This window comes from Oratosquilla oratoria, chromosome 11 (assembly GCF_046742065.1).
Source record: "Oratosquilla oratoria isolate Oo_2021 chromosome 11, ASM4674206v1, whole genome shotgun sequence".
Lineage (NCBI taxonomy): Eukaryota > Metazoa > Arthropoda > Malacostraca > Stomatopoda > Squillidae > Oratosquilla > Oratosquilla oratoria.
In genome coordinates this window covers 42033707-42047193 of record NC_134787.1, presented here as the reverse complement: position 1 = coordinate 42047193, position 13487 = coordinate 42033707, and the positions used below count along the sequence as shown (strand labels likewise).

Below are 13487 nucleotides of genomic sequence, written 5' to 3'. Positions count from 1 at the left end.
AGTCCTGAGAACACTTTAAAAATGTATTTGACTTCTCTGTCAATATGTTCTTCACTGCATACCCGGAACGCTTATTGAGAGCGCTACAGCTTATTGAGAGCAATCAATGTGGCATTTGCTTATATGGACGAAGAAATGATAAAGAAAATACTAACTACACTAATAAGACCAAAACTTGAGTACGCAGCATCACTTTGGACACCCAGTACCAAAAAGAATATTAAGAAACTAGAAAGATTACAAAGAGCGACAACCAAACTAGCACCGACTCTCGCTGAACTAACATATGAGCAAAGACTATCCAAATTGAACCTACCAACTCTGGAACAAAGAAGAGAAAGAGGAGATTTGCTGACTATCTACAGAATAATGAAAGGAATGGAAGTTTTAGACAGGAACGACCTGTTAGTGTGGGACAACGGTAAAACGAGAGGACACGGAAAAAACTGAAAATGGATAGTTATAGAAAAAACTTGAAAAGTAACAGTTTCCCACACAGAGTGATAAATACATGGAATAAATTAAACAACAAAACAGTATGTGCAAACACTATACAAGATTTTAAGATAAAACTTGATGCGAAGAGATACAAAGACGGGTCACCACGAGCATAGCTCCCCACCCGTATATTACAACTAGGTAAATACACACACACACACACACACACACACACACACACACACACACACACACACACACACACACACACACACACACACACACACACACACACACACACACACACACACACACACACACACATATATATATATTGGTGTATTTAGGTAGCAGGTTTTCATGTAGACAATTTTGATTGAAGTTCACAGTAGCTTCTGCGTTTACGACTTTTTTACTGAGTAGTTCTACATCTCTAACGATGGAACGGTGAGCAATGGGTAGCTTCCATAAAAGTTTTCCGAAAGACATAGAAAGTTCTTGTAGATGAAGAACAGTTTATTAAAACAAGCTTTCGACCTACATAGGTCATCTTCAGGTTATGGTACAGGCAGAGAAGGGAACAGTTTATATACGGAACTAAATACAGAATGGAAGAAAAGGAGGAACGTGATTGGTCGAGGCTGGCCAATAGGGATCTAGGCATTGACCTGGGATCCCGCTTGCGAACCTGCCTGAGCCGTACGCCGTTCATTTTTACATTTATTGATCACAAGAAGTACACCTTGTTTGGGTCTCTATCCATTACTCCTAGAAGGCATACAAGTACGCCTTTTACAATAAAAGTTACGTGTACATGTGTTTAATTGGTTAGAATTATGTCAATATTTGTAGCGCTGCACGGTCCTGGTCGGTCTCCACGGTCTAGCCGGCGTGGTTAGTGTCCTATGTGTCCGTCGCGTCCCATCCGGTCCAGCCGACGTGGTTAGTTCCTGCACCCGTCGCGTCCCATCCGGTCCAGTCCAAGGCATCATGCGCAGTTACCTAAGTGAAAAAGGAGAAGGTATTAGTCCTTTGGCTTGAACTGTTGTGGTGAGCTATAAGTCAATATTTCAAGTGAGAACAGTTAAGAACCCATCCGTATCCTCTGGGGCTGGCACTTGAAGTAGACTTCCCAGCCGACGTGGTTGGTATCCTTTGCACTCGTCGCGTCTCATCCGGTCGGTTCAAGGCATCCTACGCAGTTACCTAGGTGAAAAAAAAAGCATTAGTCCTTGGCCTAAGTTGTAATGTGTCATAAGTCAAAAACCAGCAAGAGAGTACAGTCAAACAGAACCCATCCGTATCATCTGGGGGGCGGCACTTGAAGGAGGCGTCCCAGCTGATATGAGGTAAGTGACATTGTCAGTCGACGGATGAGTCCCCCGGCCGAGGTCCTGGGGCCCGCACGCAGAAATCTGGTCGCTGGGCAAAGGGCCACATAATGATCTAGCCCGTTTGCGCCGGCCTCTCCACAGTGGATGCAGGCCTCCGGCTGTCCCGTCACCTCCGAGAAACATCGATACCCGAGACGAAGGCGATGAAGGGTGACTTCCTCTATCCTGGAGAGACGGACTCCAGTGGTCAGTCGCTCATACGCTGTGGCAACTTGATACCAGCGTGCTGACGGCCTCTGGGCTGTCAGGTTCCTATGGTTTTGCAGCTCCCTCTTGGCCATCGTTCTCGTTGCAATGGCCAAGATCTCAGTTCGGCTCGGGAGGACACCGATTCCGCCTTCCATGTCCCCTGTGGCCGCTCTTCTGGCCACCCTGTCTGCCGCTTCATTTCCCTGGATGCCGATGTGTCCCGGCACCCAGTTGAGGACGACTGATCTCCCTTGCTGACGGAGGGCCTTGAGCTGAAATAACAGCGAGGTCATTAGGTTTTTATGGTCATTATGATAAATTTTAGATATTAATTGCAACAGAGCTAAACTATCTGTGTGCACAACTACATTACGTTGGTGGGTGTTGAGAGCATGGGTCAATGCTAGACCCACTGCAACACCCTCTGCTTGCGTCGAGCAGCGAGTGCCCAACACCCTTACTCCCTGTTGCTCGTCCTTCGTGACAAACGCTGCACCTGCCACGTTGTGTACGGGATCCACGGAGCCGTCTGTGAAATAGACGACGCAGTTTTCCTGGGCGACAGATCTCATTGTGGCCTCCGCATCCGCCCACAGGCGCGGCAGCGGCGTACTGCGTCGTGACGCCATCACACTGATTCTGGCCGGTGGATTCTCCCAGGGGGGAGACTGCACATAACCTTCCACCGGCACATCCCTCCTCTTCTGAAGGATAAGGTCATGCAGGTGAAGGTCCCTTATGCAGTGTGCAACCCTCGCTGACCACCTCTTCTGCGGGAAGAGATCCGGATCTTGCTGGAGGGCGCTGATTAGCCTTCGCCGCAGGAACGAGTCATGTTCCCTCTGAATGACTCTTATGGCGAAGGCTACCACCAGTCCTGAGATCCTCGCACTGATAGGCACCAGTCCCGCTTCTTGCTGCATATTGGCGACCAGAGCCCAGCGCGGCGCGCCCAGTATTACGCGCAGCGCCTGGTTCTGTACTGCCTCCAAGCCAGCCAACCGTGTTGCGGATAGACCAGCCAGAGCACTGCTGGCATAGTCTATCACCGGTCGAATTGCGCTGACGTAGAATGTCCGGAGGACAGCGCTGTTGGCACCTGCCTCTCTGGTCGCCAAGGACTTCAGTACGTTAATCCGACTGAGGACCCTTTCCCGGATGGAGGCCACTTCAGTCTGGAAGGACAGCCTGGAGTCAAGCCAGACGCCAAGGTACATGTGCGTGCTGACCCACTGTACCTCATGTCCCTGCAGCAGGAGCCTGTCCCTTGGCGTCACGCTAGTGCCAAAACACATATCTTTAGTTTTTGGTGGCGAGATCTTGAGGCCAAGCTCTTCGCATTTTGAAGAAATGCGGTCGAGGCACATTTGCTTCCTGCTGGCCTTGGTCCCTCTGCCTACTACCACCAGCGCGACATCGTCTGCGTATGATAGGAGGCGGCATCCTGTAGGTAGAGGGATGGCTATTAGTTCCGCCATCAGCACGTTAAACAGGGTGGGACTAAGAAGCCCACCCTGGGGTGTACCATTTTCCAGGGGGTGATAGCAGGACTCCACTCCCTGTAGACGGACTCTGTCAGTTCTATTGGAGAGGTAGTCCGCTATCCACTGTAACAGTTTCCCCTGTACTCCTCTGGCAGCCAGACTGTCCAAAATTGCAGCGGGACTGGCAACCTCAAATGCCTTCTCTAAGTCGAAGAAGACAAGCATGGCGTGACGTTGCTCCACATGACTCAAGAGCGTTGCGATGCTCTGAGCCGTGCCCACCCCTTTGGTGAAGCCATAGAGGTTCTCTTGTGGTGGTCCCAGTTTCCACAAAAGTCTTTGGAGAACCATCTTTTCCATGGTCTTTCCCAGGCAGCTCGTCAGGGAGATAGGACGATACTTTCCGGGCTCCCTGGGCTTGGGGATAGGCACGATGTCGGCCCTCTTCCAGTTGGACGGAAGTCTTCCACAGGACCAACTACTGTTTACCACCTGGAGGAGTGCTTCTTCTCCAGCATCCCCCAGGTGTGCAACCATGGAGTACGTCACTAGGTCGCTCCCCGGAGCAGTGTCGGAGGATCTCTTACGTGAGGCTTGTAGCTCATGGATGGTGAATGGCGTGTCCGTGTCACCCGGAGACCCCATGGCAGCTTGTACCCTGGCCTTTCTTGGTTCACGTAGCATGGCCTGCCTCTGCTGCAGCTCGGCGGGTAGCGTGGCTGTGTGCGTGCGTCTGGCAAATTCTTGCGCCAGATTTTCTGCCTCGCACTGTGGTGCACGGGGAGCGCGCCGTGGTGGGGTACGGCTGGTCGCTATGTGGAGTTTCCTCCAAAGTTCCTTTAGCGTGGTGGACTCGCTAAAGCTTTGGCACCATTCCAGGCACTTCTCGCTACGCACACGTCGAGCTGTCTCCTTGGCTTCTTCGACGGCACTCCGGAGGTTGGCCAGGTTAGCAGGGTTCTGGTGTCTACGCAGGATCTTTCGTAGACGGTTGACCCTGTGGTTGGCATCCTTGATCTTGTGGTTGTAGTAGCAACCATCACGATGTCTCCTCCTGTTGAGGGCGTTCTTAGGTATTGCCTCCTCTGCCGCTGCATGAATAGCTGAGACCAGTGCGGCCTCCGCATCATCCAACTCACCCATGGCCAGAGCATCGGTGACGACCTCGCGAGCCATTCTGTCCTTGAACAACGTCCAATTCGCCTTGCGCGGGTTCCACCTTCCTATTCTCTGGACCACTGGGGGTGGCGGGGCTACGGTGAGCGACATGTCTATTCCAAAATGATCACTCGTAGCCGTGTCGTTGATGCTCCACGACATCCGATGCTAGTCGGAGGAACTTCCATCCTGCATATCGAAAGAGATTACTCCCGTCTACGTATATTGGAAGTCCTTTATATAAAAAACAAAAACCCTTCTCTCACCTCACAAATAACAGATATGTAGCCTACATAATTCCTAGCCTTAGAAATTTCCAAAACAGTTATAAGATAGAGAAGAGGACGAACGGCGTACGGCTCAGGCAGGTTCGCAAGCGGGATCCCAGGTCAATGCCTAGATCCCTATTGGCCAGCCTCGACCAATCACGTTCCTCCTTTTCTTCCATTCTGTATTTAGTTCCGTATATAAACTGTTCCCTTCTTTGCCTGTACCATAACCTGAAGATGACCTATGTAGGTCGAAAGCTTGTTTTAATAAAGTGTTTTTCATCTACAAGAACTTTCTATGTCTTTCGGACAACTTTTATGGGAGCTACCCATTGCTCACCGTTCCATCATCAGAGATGTAGAACTTCCCAGCAAAAAAGTCGTGAACGCAGAAGTTGCTGTGAACTTAAAAAAAAAAAAAAAAAAAAAAAAAAAAAAAAAAAAAAATATATATATATATATATATATATATATATATATATATATATATATATATATATATATATATATAACATGAGCAATCACATAAACTTGTGATACTAAATATGCGGAAAAACCACCAAGAAAAAAACAAAAAAACAAAAACTGATGACCAAGCGCTTTCGTCTATTCATGTACCTTGAGGATGTCTGAATAGACGGAAGCGCTTGGTCATCAGTTTTTCTTTTTCCTTGGTGGTTTTTTCCGCATATATATATATATATATATATATATATATATATATATATATATATATATGTATATTTATGTATATATACATATTACACACACACACACACACACACACACACACACACACACACATGTGGCAACTGATATTCCTTCTTTTCAATAACAATATTAATTGTCTATGTAATTATATATTATCTACAAGCTCGGGTGATCAATATATTTTCAATTTATGATCAGAACTTTCTCTTCACAACGAAACTTTCTGAAAATTTCATCAAAGCAAGCTGTAAACAACGTGAGATTGTGTTCCGCGGTTTCTTTTCTCAATATATTTTTTCTGTATTTTCATTTAGTCGAATCAACATACATATTCTACAGAAGCCTTACACTGTCTTTGTTTGTATTCTGTTTGCGCACAGATCTTATTATTGACATTTGTTTTGCCGAGTCTTAGGCGTTTTTGAAATCCACGAAAGCTGAACACAAAGACTTACTGTATCATGTTGCCTTCTCCAAGCCTAAGCGTAAAGTGAGACCTATTCGACGCTGGCAGCGCAGTAAAGAGCAAAGGCAGACTTCCTGTTGCTGAACTAATGTAGAGTCTGAACTTCCCTCTCCCTTGAAATGCTGATGTACATCTTGAAGCCTTTCATGTGAGAGAGAAGCTCAAACTGTACTTCAAATCAGCAACAGGAAGTCTGCCTATACTCTTTGTTTGCATTTAGGCTAAAACTAGTGGAATATCCGCTTCTAAACCTTGCCCATTCTCTTGGCTGACTTTCTTTTAAAACTTCAGTTAGTCTGTGTAGATCTGTGAAGCCATGCATGGGAAGGGAAAGAGAAGGATTTAGACCAATGGTTCTTAACCTAGGTTTCCTGGCCTCCTTTGGAACCACAGTTTTACAATCGTGGACACAATCTAAAAACTAGTGGGATGTAGTGAATGTCTATTGATTCTATTCAGTGTTCAATTGATCTTCAGGGGGATAAAGAACACCAATACCTAAGTATGAGATATATGGAAAAAGGGTTGAGAACCCCTTTATTAAAAGAACAACATTCAACTCGACTTACGTCATTCTCTTGATGAAAACGTAAATCGAAACTGATCGAGTAGAATGATATACGTTCCAGGTACTTCCAGAGTTGCACGTTCTCCTTTCCTTGTCGTCCCTGACCAAAGCTCTCCGTAAGCGGCAAGGGACAACTTTGTACATGTTTGATCAACTACACTTTTTCTTCCCGAAACGGCCCTCTGTGTGAATATTTTTATTATTATTTCTTTTTGTCCTTTTGTTGCTCTTTGAAATGTGCAGAGAATATGCACTACGCATGTCAGAACGAAAGGACAGTGTAATGGCTGCAGGTCGGAGAGTTCAATCGATGGTCGAGGGTCAGTTGCTCTGCCCCTACGACATTTTTGCAATTGAATCGAAGAAGACACAATGAAAGAGCAAACCAGTTGACCTTCTGGTCCATATTGACGCCTCAATTGAAAGGAATCGTTTCGGGAGTTTTGACTGTTCGGAAGACCTCCTCGTTGGAGCAGTGCAAGGTACACCGCGCCATCCAACTTGATGTTATAAGATACGTTATAGTTGGTTTTGTTCCCCACATTACATAAACAGGTTCCATGGTGTAATGGTTATCACTCTGGACTCTGAATCCAGCGATCCGAGTTCGAGTCTCGGTGGGACCTAAATCATCTTTTAAAATTATACTGATCTTATAAGAAAGATGAGTTGTCAAAAAGTGATACAAGACATTCTTCGTGGGACGCTTATAATAACAGTGAAATTGTTAATTCAGATGCCAGCTTAATCGAAAACTACTTCAATTCTTATCTATGATCGATTTCTTTCTAGAATATTGATGTGAATTTAACTATATTAATACCTATGTAATAATCTACATGTATATATATATATAAATATATATATATATATATATATATATATATATATATATATATATACATGTATATATATATACATATATATATATATGTATATATATATATATATATATATATATATATATTTTTTTTTTCTCAGAGCGTTCCGGGTATGCAGTGATGAACATATTGACAGAGAAGTCAAATACATTTTTAAAGTGTTCTCAGGACTTAAATATCCAGAAGGGTTACTCCATAGTTTGAAGAAAATAGCACTTAGAATAATGGAAAAGAGAAAGGATGAGATAAAGGAGACTAAGGAAGGTGGCTTCATTGTAGTTCCCAACTCCAAGTACACAGAAGAGCTAGAACATTTGCTCCGCAGAGCAGGGCTGAAGATCGCCAGTACATCCAGTACGAAGATAGGTGAAGTAGTGAGAAGTGAGGGTAGAAAAGAACATAATAACAACAGCATGGTTTACAGAATCTCATGTGGTGGCTGTGACTTAAACTACTTTGGGGAGACAGGAAGAGGCATACACAAGCGGACATATGAGCACAAGAGCGACCTGAGGGCCCACCGAACATCAAACGCCCTGGTGGTTCATGCGGAGAAATACGGACATTTACCTAACTGGGACGGAGTGGAAATGTTAAAACAAGGGTTAGACAAAGACAAAAGAAAAAAAAAGAAAAAAAAAGAAAAACAGTAGAGGCAGCTTTTATAGCATCCCAGCCCTGCTGTAATCATCGTGATGGTTTTATTAAGCTGTCCAAAACGTCCGGCTTGATGGTCCTACAGGAGTTGAAGGGTACGGGAGGGAGGGAGGGGTTGGGTTAAGGAAGGAACGCGGAATGATGTAAGGTATAAAACTGTTGATTTTCCCGATCATGTTTGTACACTCTGAAGAAGCTCTGTTAAGAGCGAAACGTCAATTAATAAAACTTCAACGATTCTCGGTGTTTATCTCACCACCCTGCCACTCATTTAGTCGTCCAAACCTCAACATATATATATATATATATATATATATATATATTCATATATATACGTATTACATATACATATATATATTGACTATATAATGACAAATAAGACTGAAGGTGGAAGAAGCAGACGAGGAGTAATGAGAGAATTTCACGCTTTAACGTTTCGACCCGCAGGGTCTTGATCACAAAGCTAACAACTCAAACGTAACAGGATATTTTATACATGGACGGGTCATCTCATGGGACGCTTCGGAGAGCTTGTTATTTTATTTGCGTATTCTTTTATCATTAATAAGCTTGTGGCTTTTGCTAAACATATAAAGCCTTCTCTATTATCAATGTTGTTATTAGTGTTGATATATGCTGCCTCAATTGTCTTCCTTAGTTTCTTGGATGATCCTTTATTTAATACGGTTGTGTTGTTCCAGTCTGGAAGGTGGCCATGTTTATCCACATGCATTACTATGGAATTAGATGTTCTATGGGCTTTTACGTATTTTTGTTTGTTCATTTATCCTTTTATTAAGTCCGCGACCAGATTCACCAAAATAAGAAGAGGGACAGCTTTTACACGGGATTTTTATAAACAACGCTGTTTTCGTTAGTGGGATTATTGTATCTACGTGTTACCAAATGTCCTACTTTGTTACCTGACGTCCTGGCTATTTTAATGCCCGCTTTTAGGAGAAAAGTGTCTAAGTATGAATTGACATTAGAGTTTGGTACTGTAATATATCTGGTTTCATTATTACATTTATAATATTATCATTCTTATTTTTATCTTTACTTTTGTAATGCATGTGGATATACATGGCCACCTTCTAGACTGGAACAACACAACCGTATTAAATAAAGGATCATCCAAGAAACTAAGGAACACAATTGAGGCAGCATATATCAACACTAATAACAACATTAATAATAGAGGAGGCTTTATATGTTTAGCAAAAGCCACAAGCTTATTAATAATAAAAGAATACGCAAATAAAATAACAAACTCTCCGAAGCGTCCCATGAGATGACCCATCCATGTATAAAATATCCTGTTACGTTTGAGTTGTTAGCTTTGGGATCAAGACCCTGCGGGTCGAAACGTTAAAGCGTGAAATTCTCCCATTACTCCTCGTCTACTTCTTCCACCTTCAGACATGTATATATATATATATATATATATATATATATATATATATATATATATGTATATATATAAATATATATATATATAAATATAACATATATATATATATATATATATATATATATATACATATTACATACACACTCACACTCACACACACACACACACACACACACACACACATACACACACACACACACACACACACACACACACACACAAACACACACACACACACACACACACACACACACACACACACTCACACACACTTACGTCGGACGGACGGCGAAGATTGACGTCCTGAAGAAAAAGTGAAATTTTCGTGGATCTCAACGCAAAGGAAGTACCTATTGTATTTACAGGGGGTTGCTCGTGGTGTAGTGGGAAAGTGAGGAAAAGGGATTTTATAAACAACGCTGTTTTCGTTAGTGGGATTATTGTATCTACGTGTTACCAAATGTTCCTACTTTGTTACCTGACGTCCTGGCTATTTTAATGCCCGCTTTTAGGAGAAAAGTGTCTAAGTATGAATTGACATTAGAGTTTGGGACTGTAATATATCTGGTTTCTTTATTACATTTATTATCATTCTTATTTTTATCTTTACTTTTGTAATGCATGTGGATAAACATGGCCACCTTCCAGACTGGAACAACACAACCGTATTAAATAAAGGACCATCCAAGAAACTAAGGAAGACAATTGAGGCAGCATATATCAACACTAATAACAACATTAATAATAGAGGAGGCTTTATATGTTTAGCAAAAGCCACAAGCAAATTAATAATAAAAGAATACGCACTTAAAATAACAAACTCTCCGAAGCGTCTCACGAGATGACCCGCCCATGTATAAAATCTCCTATTATGTTTGAGTTGTTAGCTTTGTGATTAAGGCCCTGCGGGTCGAAAATTTAAAGTATGAGAATTCTCCCATTTTTCCTCGTCTACTTCTTCCTCCTTCAGACACATATATATCTATATATATCTATATATATCTATATCTATATATGTATATTTTATATATGCATATATATACATATATTACATATCTATATATATATATATATATATATACATATTACATACACACATACACACACACACACACACACACACACACACACACACACACACACACACACACACACACACACACACACACACACACACACACACACACACACACACACACACACACACACACACACACACACACACACACACACACACACACACACACTTACGTCGGACGGACGGCGACGATTGACGTCCTGAAGAAAAAGTGAAATATTCGTGGATCTCAACGCAAAGGAAGTACCTATTGTATTTACAGGGGGGGATTGCTCGTGGTGTAGTGGGAAAGTGAGGAACAGGGAGAAGGGGAGGGATTACTGAGGGAAATGGAAGGAAATGAAGAAGGGGAGGACTTGGTCCAAGAGGCCAGGCGGCTTGTAAACAAACGACGAACCGATGATTTTGATTTTGATGATGGGACTAACAAAAATGTAAAGATTAGAAACATAGATAAGAGCAGTTCAATGGAAGGTGAGGATAATAATTTCCAAGGATTTAATGAGGGGGCGGCGGATACCAACCTCCCCCGACTGGCAAAACTGGAGGAAAAACTTGAACAAATGACCGAACATTGGGAGATATGGTTCGGTAAAATGTAAAAAATTGCGGAAAGGGTTGAAAAATTGAAAGAACTGGAGAAGGCGAACAAAAACTTAATTGATGAAATAGAAGAACTAAAAAGACACTTAAGAGAAGTAAAAGATGAGAACGAAGAATTAAAAAGGAACAATAAAGACAATAAAGAAGCAATAGCAAAAGAGGCACAGGGTTGGAAGAAGATACAGGAAAATAGTAAAGTTGCATTTGCTGATATAATTAAACAGCAAATGAAAGAACAAACTGAAGACTCAGTCATCAAAGTGATGAGACAGAAGGAGAATATTGTAAGAGACTTAGCAGATAAAAAGAAATGTATAATTATATTAGGAATGGAAGAGAAACATAACCCAGATAGAACCACAAGAATCAAGGAGGAAAATGAAAAAGTAAGCAGTTTACTACAATTAGTTCAGGAAGATGAACCCGAAATAATGAAACAAATCGTAGAGAAGTTTAGGCTCGAAAAGTATAGTACAGATAAGACCAGACCAATTAAGATTAAATTCAGGTCACAAACGACGGCAGAGAATATCTTATCAAAAACAGGGAAACAAGCAGCAAGTGAACAATATAAAAAGGTATGGATAAAAAGGGAAATGAATAAAGAGGAAAGAGAGGAGGAAAAAAGGAAAAGACATGAAGCTAAGGAAAAAAAAAACGAGAACAGAACAGAGTAAGAAAAAGAGAAATTCTATTGGAGAGTAGTGAATATGAAAGTAAGGAAATTCGACATACTAGAGAAAAAGAAAAGGGAAACAGAGAACACAATGGAAGTGGCAGAAAACTAAGAGTGTCTTACACAAATATAGATGGATTAATAACAGGATTGAATAAGCTGAATGATTATCTGAAGGAAAAAGAACCAGACATAATGGGAATTGTAGAAACGAAATTAAAAGGTCCACTACCACCCAACAGTGTAGGACATGATGCATATAATTATTGGATTAGAAACAGAGAGACAAAACAAGGGGGTGGAGTTATGTTCCTGACTAAGAAGAATATAAACGTGAGGTGTGTCACATATGGAAAGAATACAGTAGAGATGATTATGATTGAAGTGAAAGACAGAGATAAGAAGAGCAGAAAGTTTGTGATAAATTATGTGCCTCCGAAAACAGCCTCGTGGGAAGAGAGTGAACATAAAAGTATGTTAGAGGACACAAAGATAACATTAGATAAGATAATGGAAGATGGAGGAAGAATAGTTATGATGGGCAACTTTAATTGCAAAGAAGTTGCTGGGAAGAGATAACAGTAAAGGGTGGAGACGGCTCATGGGGAAACGTTCTACTCGAGATGATTATTGACCATACAATGACACAGTGGATACAGGAGAACACTAGGTATAGAAATGAAGAAGAACCATCGAGACTAGACCTATTAATTATATCTGAACCTAGAATAGTGGAAAAGATTGAATACAAAACACCAATAAGTAAAAGTGACCACATATTGATTGAACTGGAACTAAATGAGGAAAAATACACGAAAAGAAATGAACAATATAGAAAAGGAAGAATGATGTATGAAAAACCATCTTTGATAAAATAAGAAAATTCTTTCAAAAAGAAAACTGGGAAGGAATATACAAAGAAGAAACAACATTGGAAGAAAATGGAATATTTTGACAAAAATTTATAAAAAAAAAAAGAGTGGAAAAGTATGTCCCAAGACAAAAACAAGAAAAAGAATATGTAAAGTGCTGGTACAACAGAAGTTGTAGGGAGTTAAAAGACAAAAGAGACAAAGCTTGGACCAGATGGAAAAAAGACAAAAGGTCTGAAAAATGGAAAATATATACTTGTTATAGAAATGAATATGTACAAACGTGCAGAGAGGAAAAGAGAAAATATGAAAAAGATCTCATAGAAAAACGTAAAGATCAACCAAATCTATTTTACAGATTTGTAAACAACAAACTGAAAAACAAACAAGATTTGGAAAAATTAAGACAAGGAGGAGTTGAATACACAGAGGAAATTGAAATGGCGGAAATTATGAAGAAGCATTTTAAATCAGTGTTTACAAAGGAGAACATACAACCTGAAGAGATCGAATGGAAAGAGAAAGTCCCCCCTATGAAAGAAATAGAAGTAACAAAGAATGAAATATTGAAACACTTGAGTAATCTTGATGTCAGAAAATCGCATGGGCCAGATGAAATAGCAAAGTGGATT

At 41.4% G+C, this 13487-nt stretch overlaps 1 non-coding gene across 1 annotated transcript; it reads left to right on the top strand.

The window, feature by feature from the left end:
* The first annotated feature begins 7231 nt into the window (after positions 1-7231).
* Positions 7232-7303, top strand: TRNAQ-CUG (transfer RNA glutamine (anticodon CUG)). Its single transcript has one exon. It is a non-coding gene; the product is annotated as a tRNA-Gln (tRNA).
* Positions 7304-13487: the final 6184 nt, after the last annotated feature.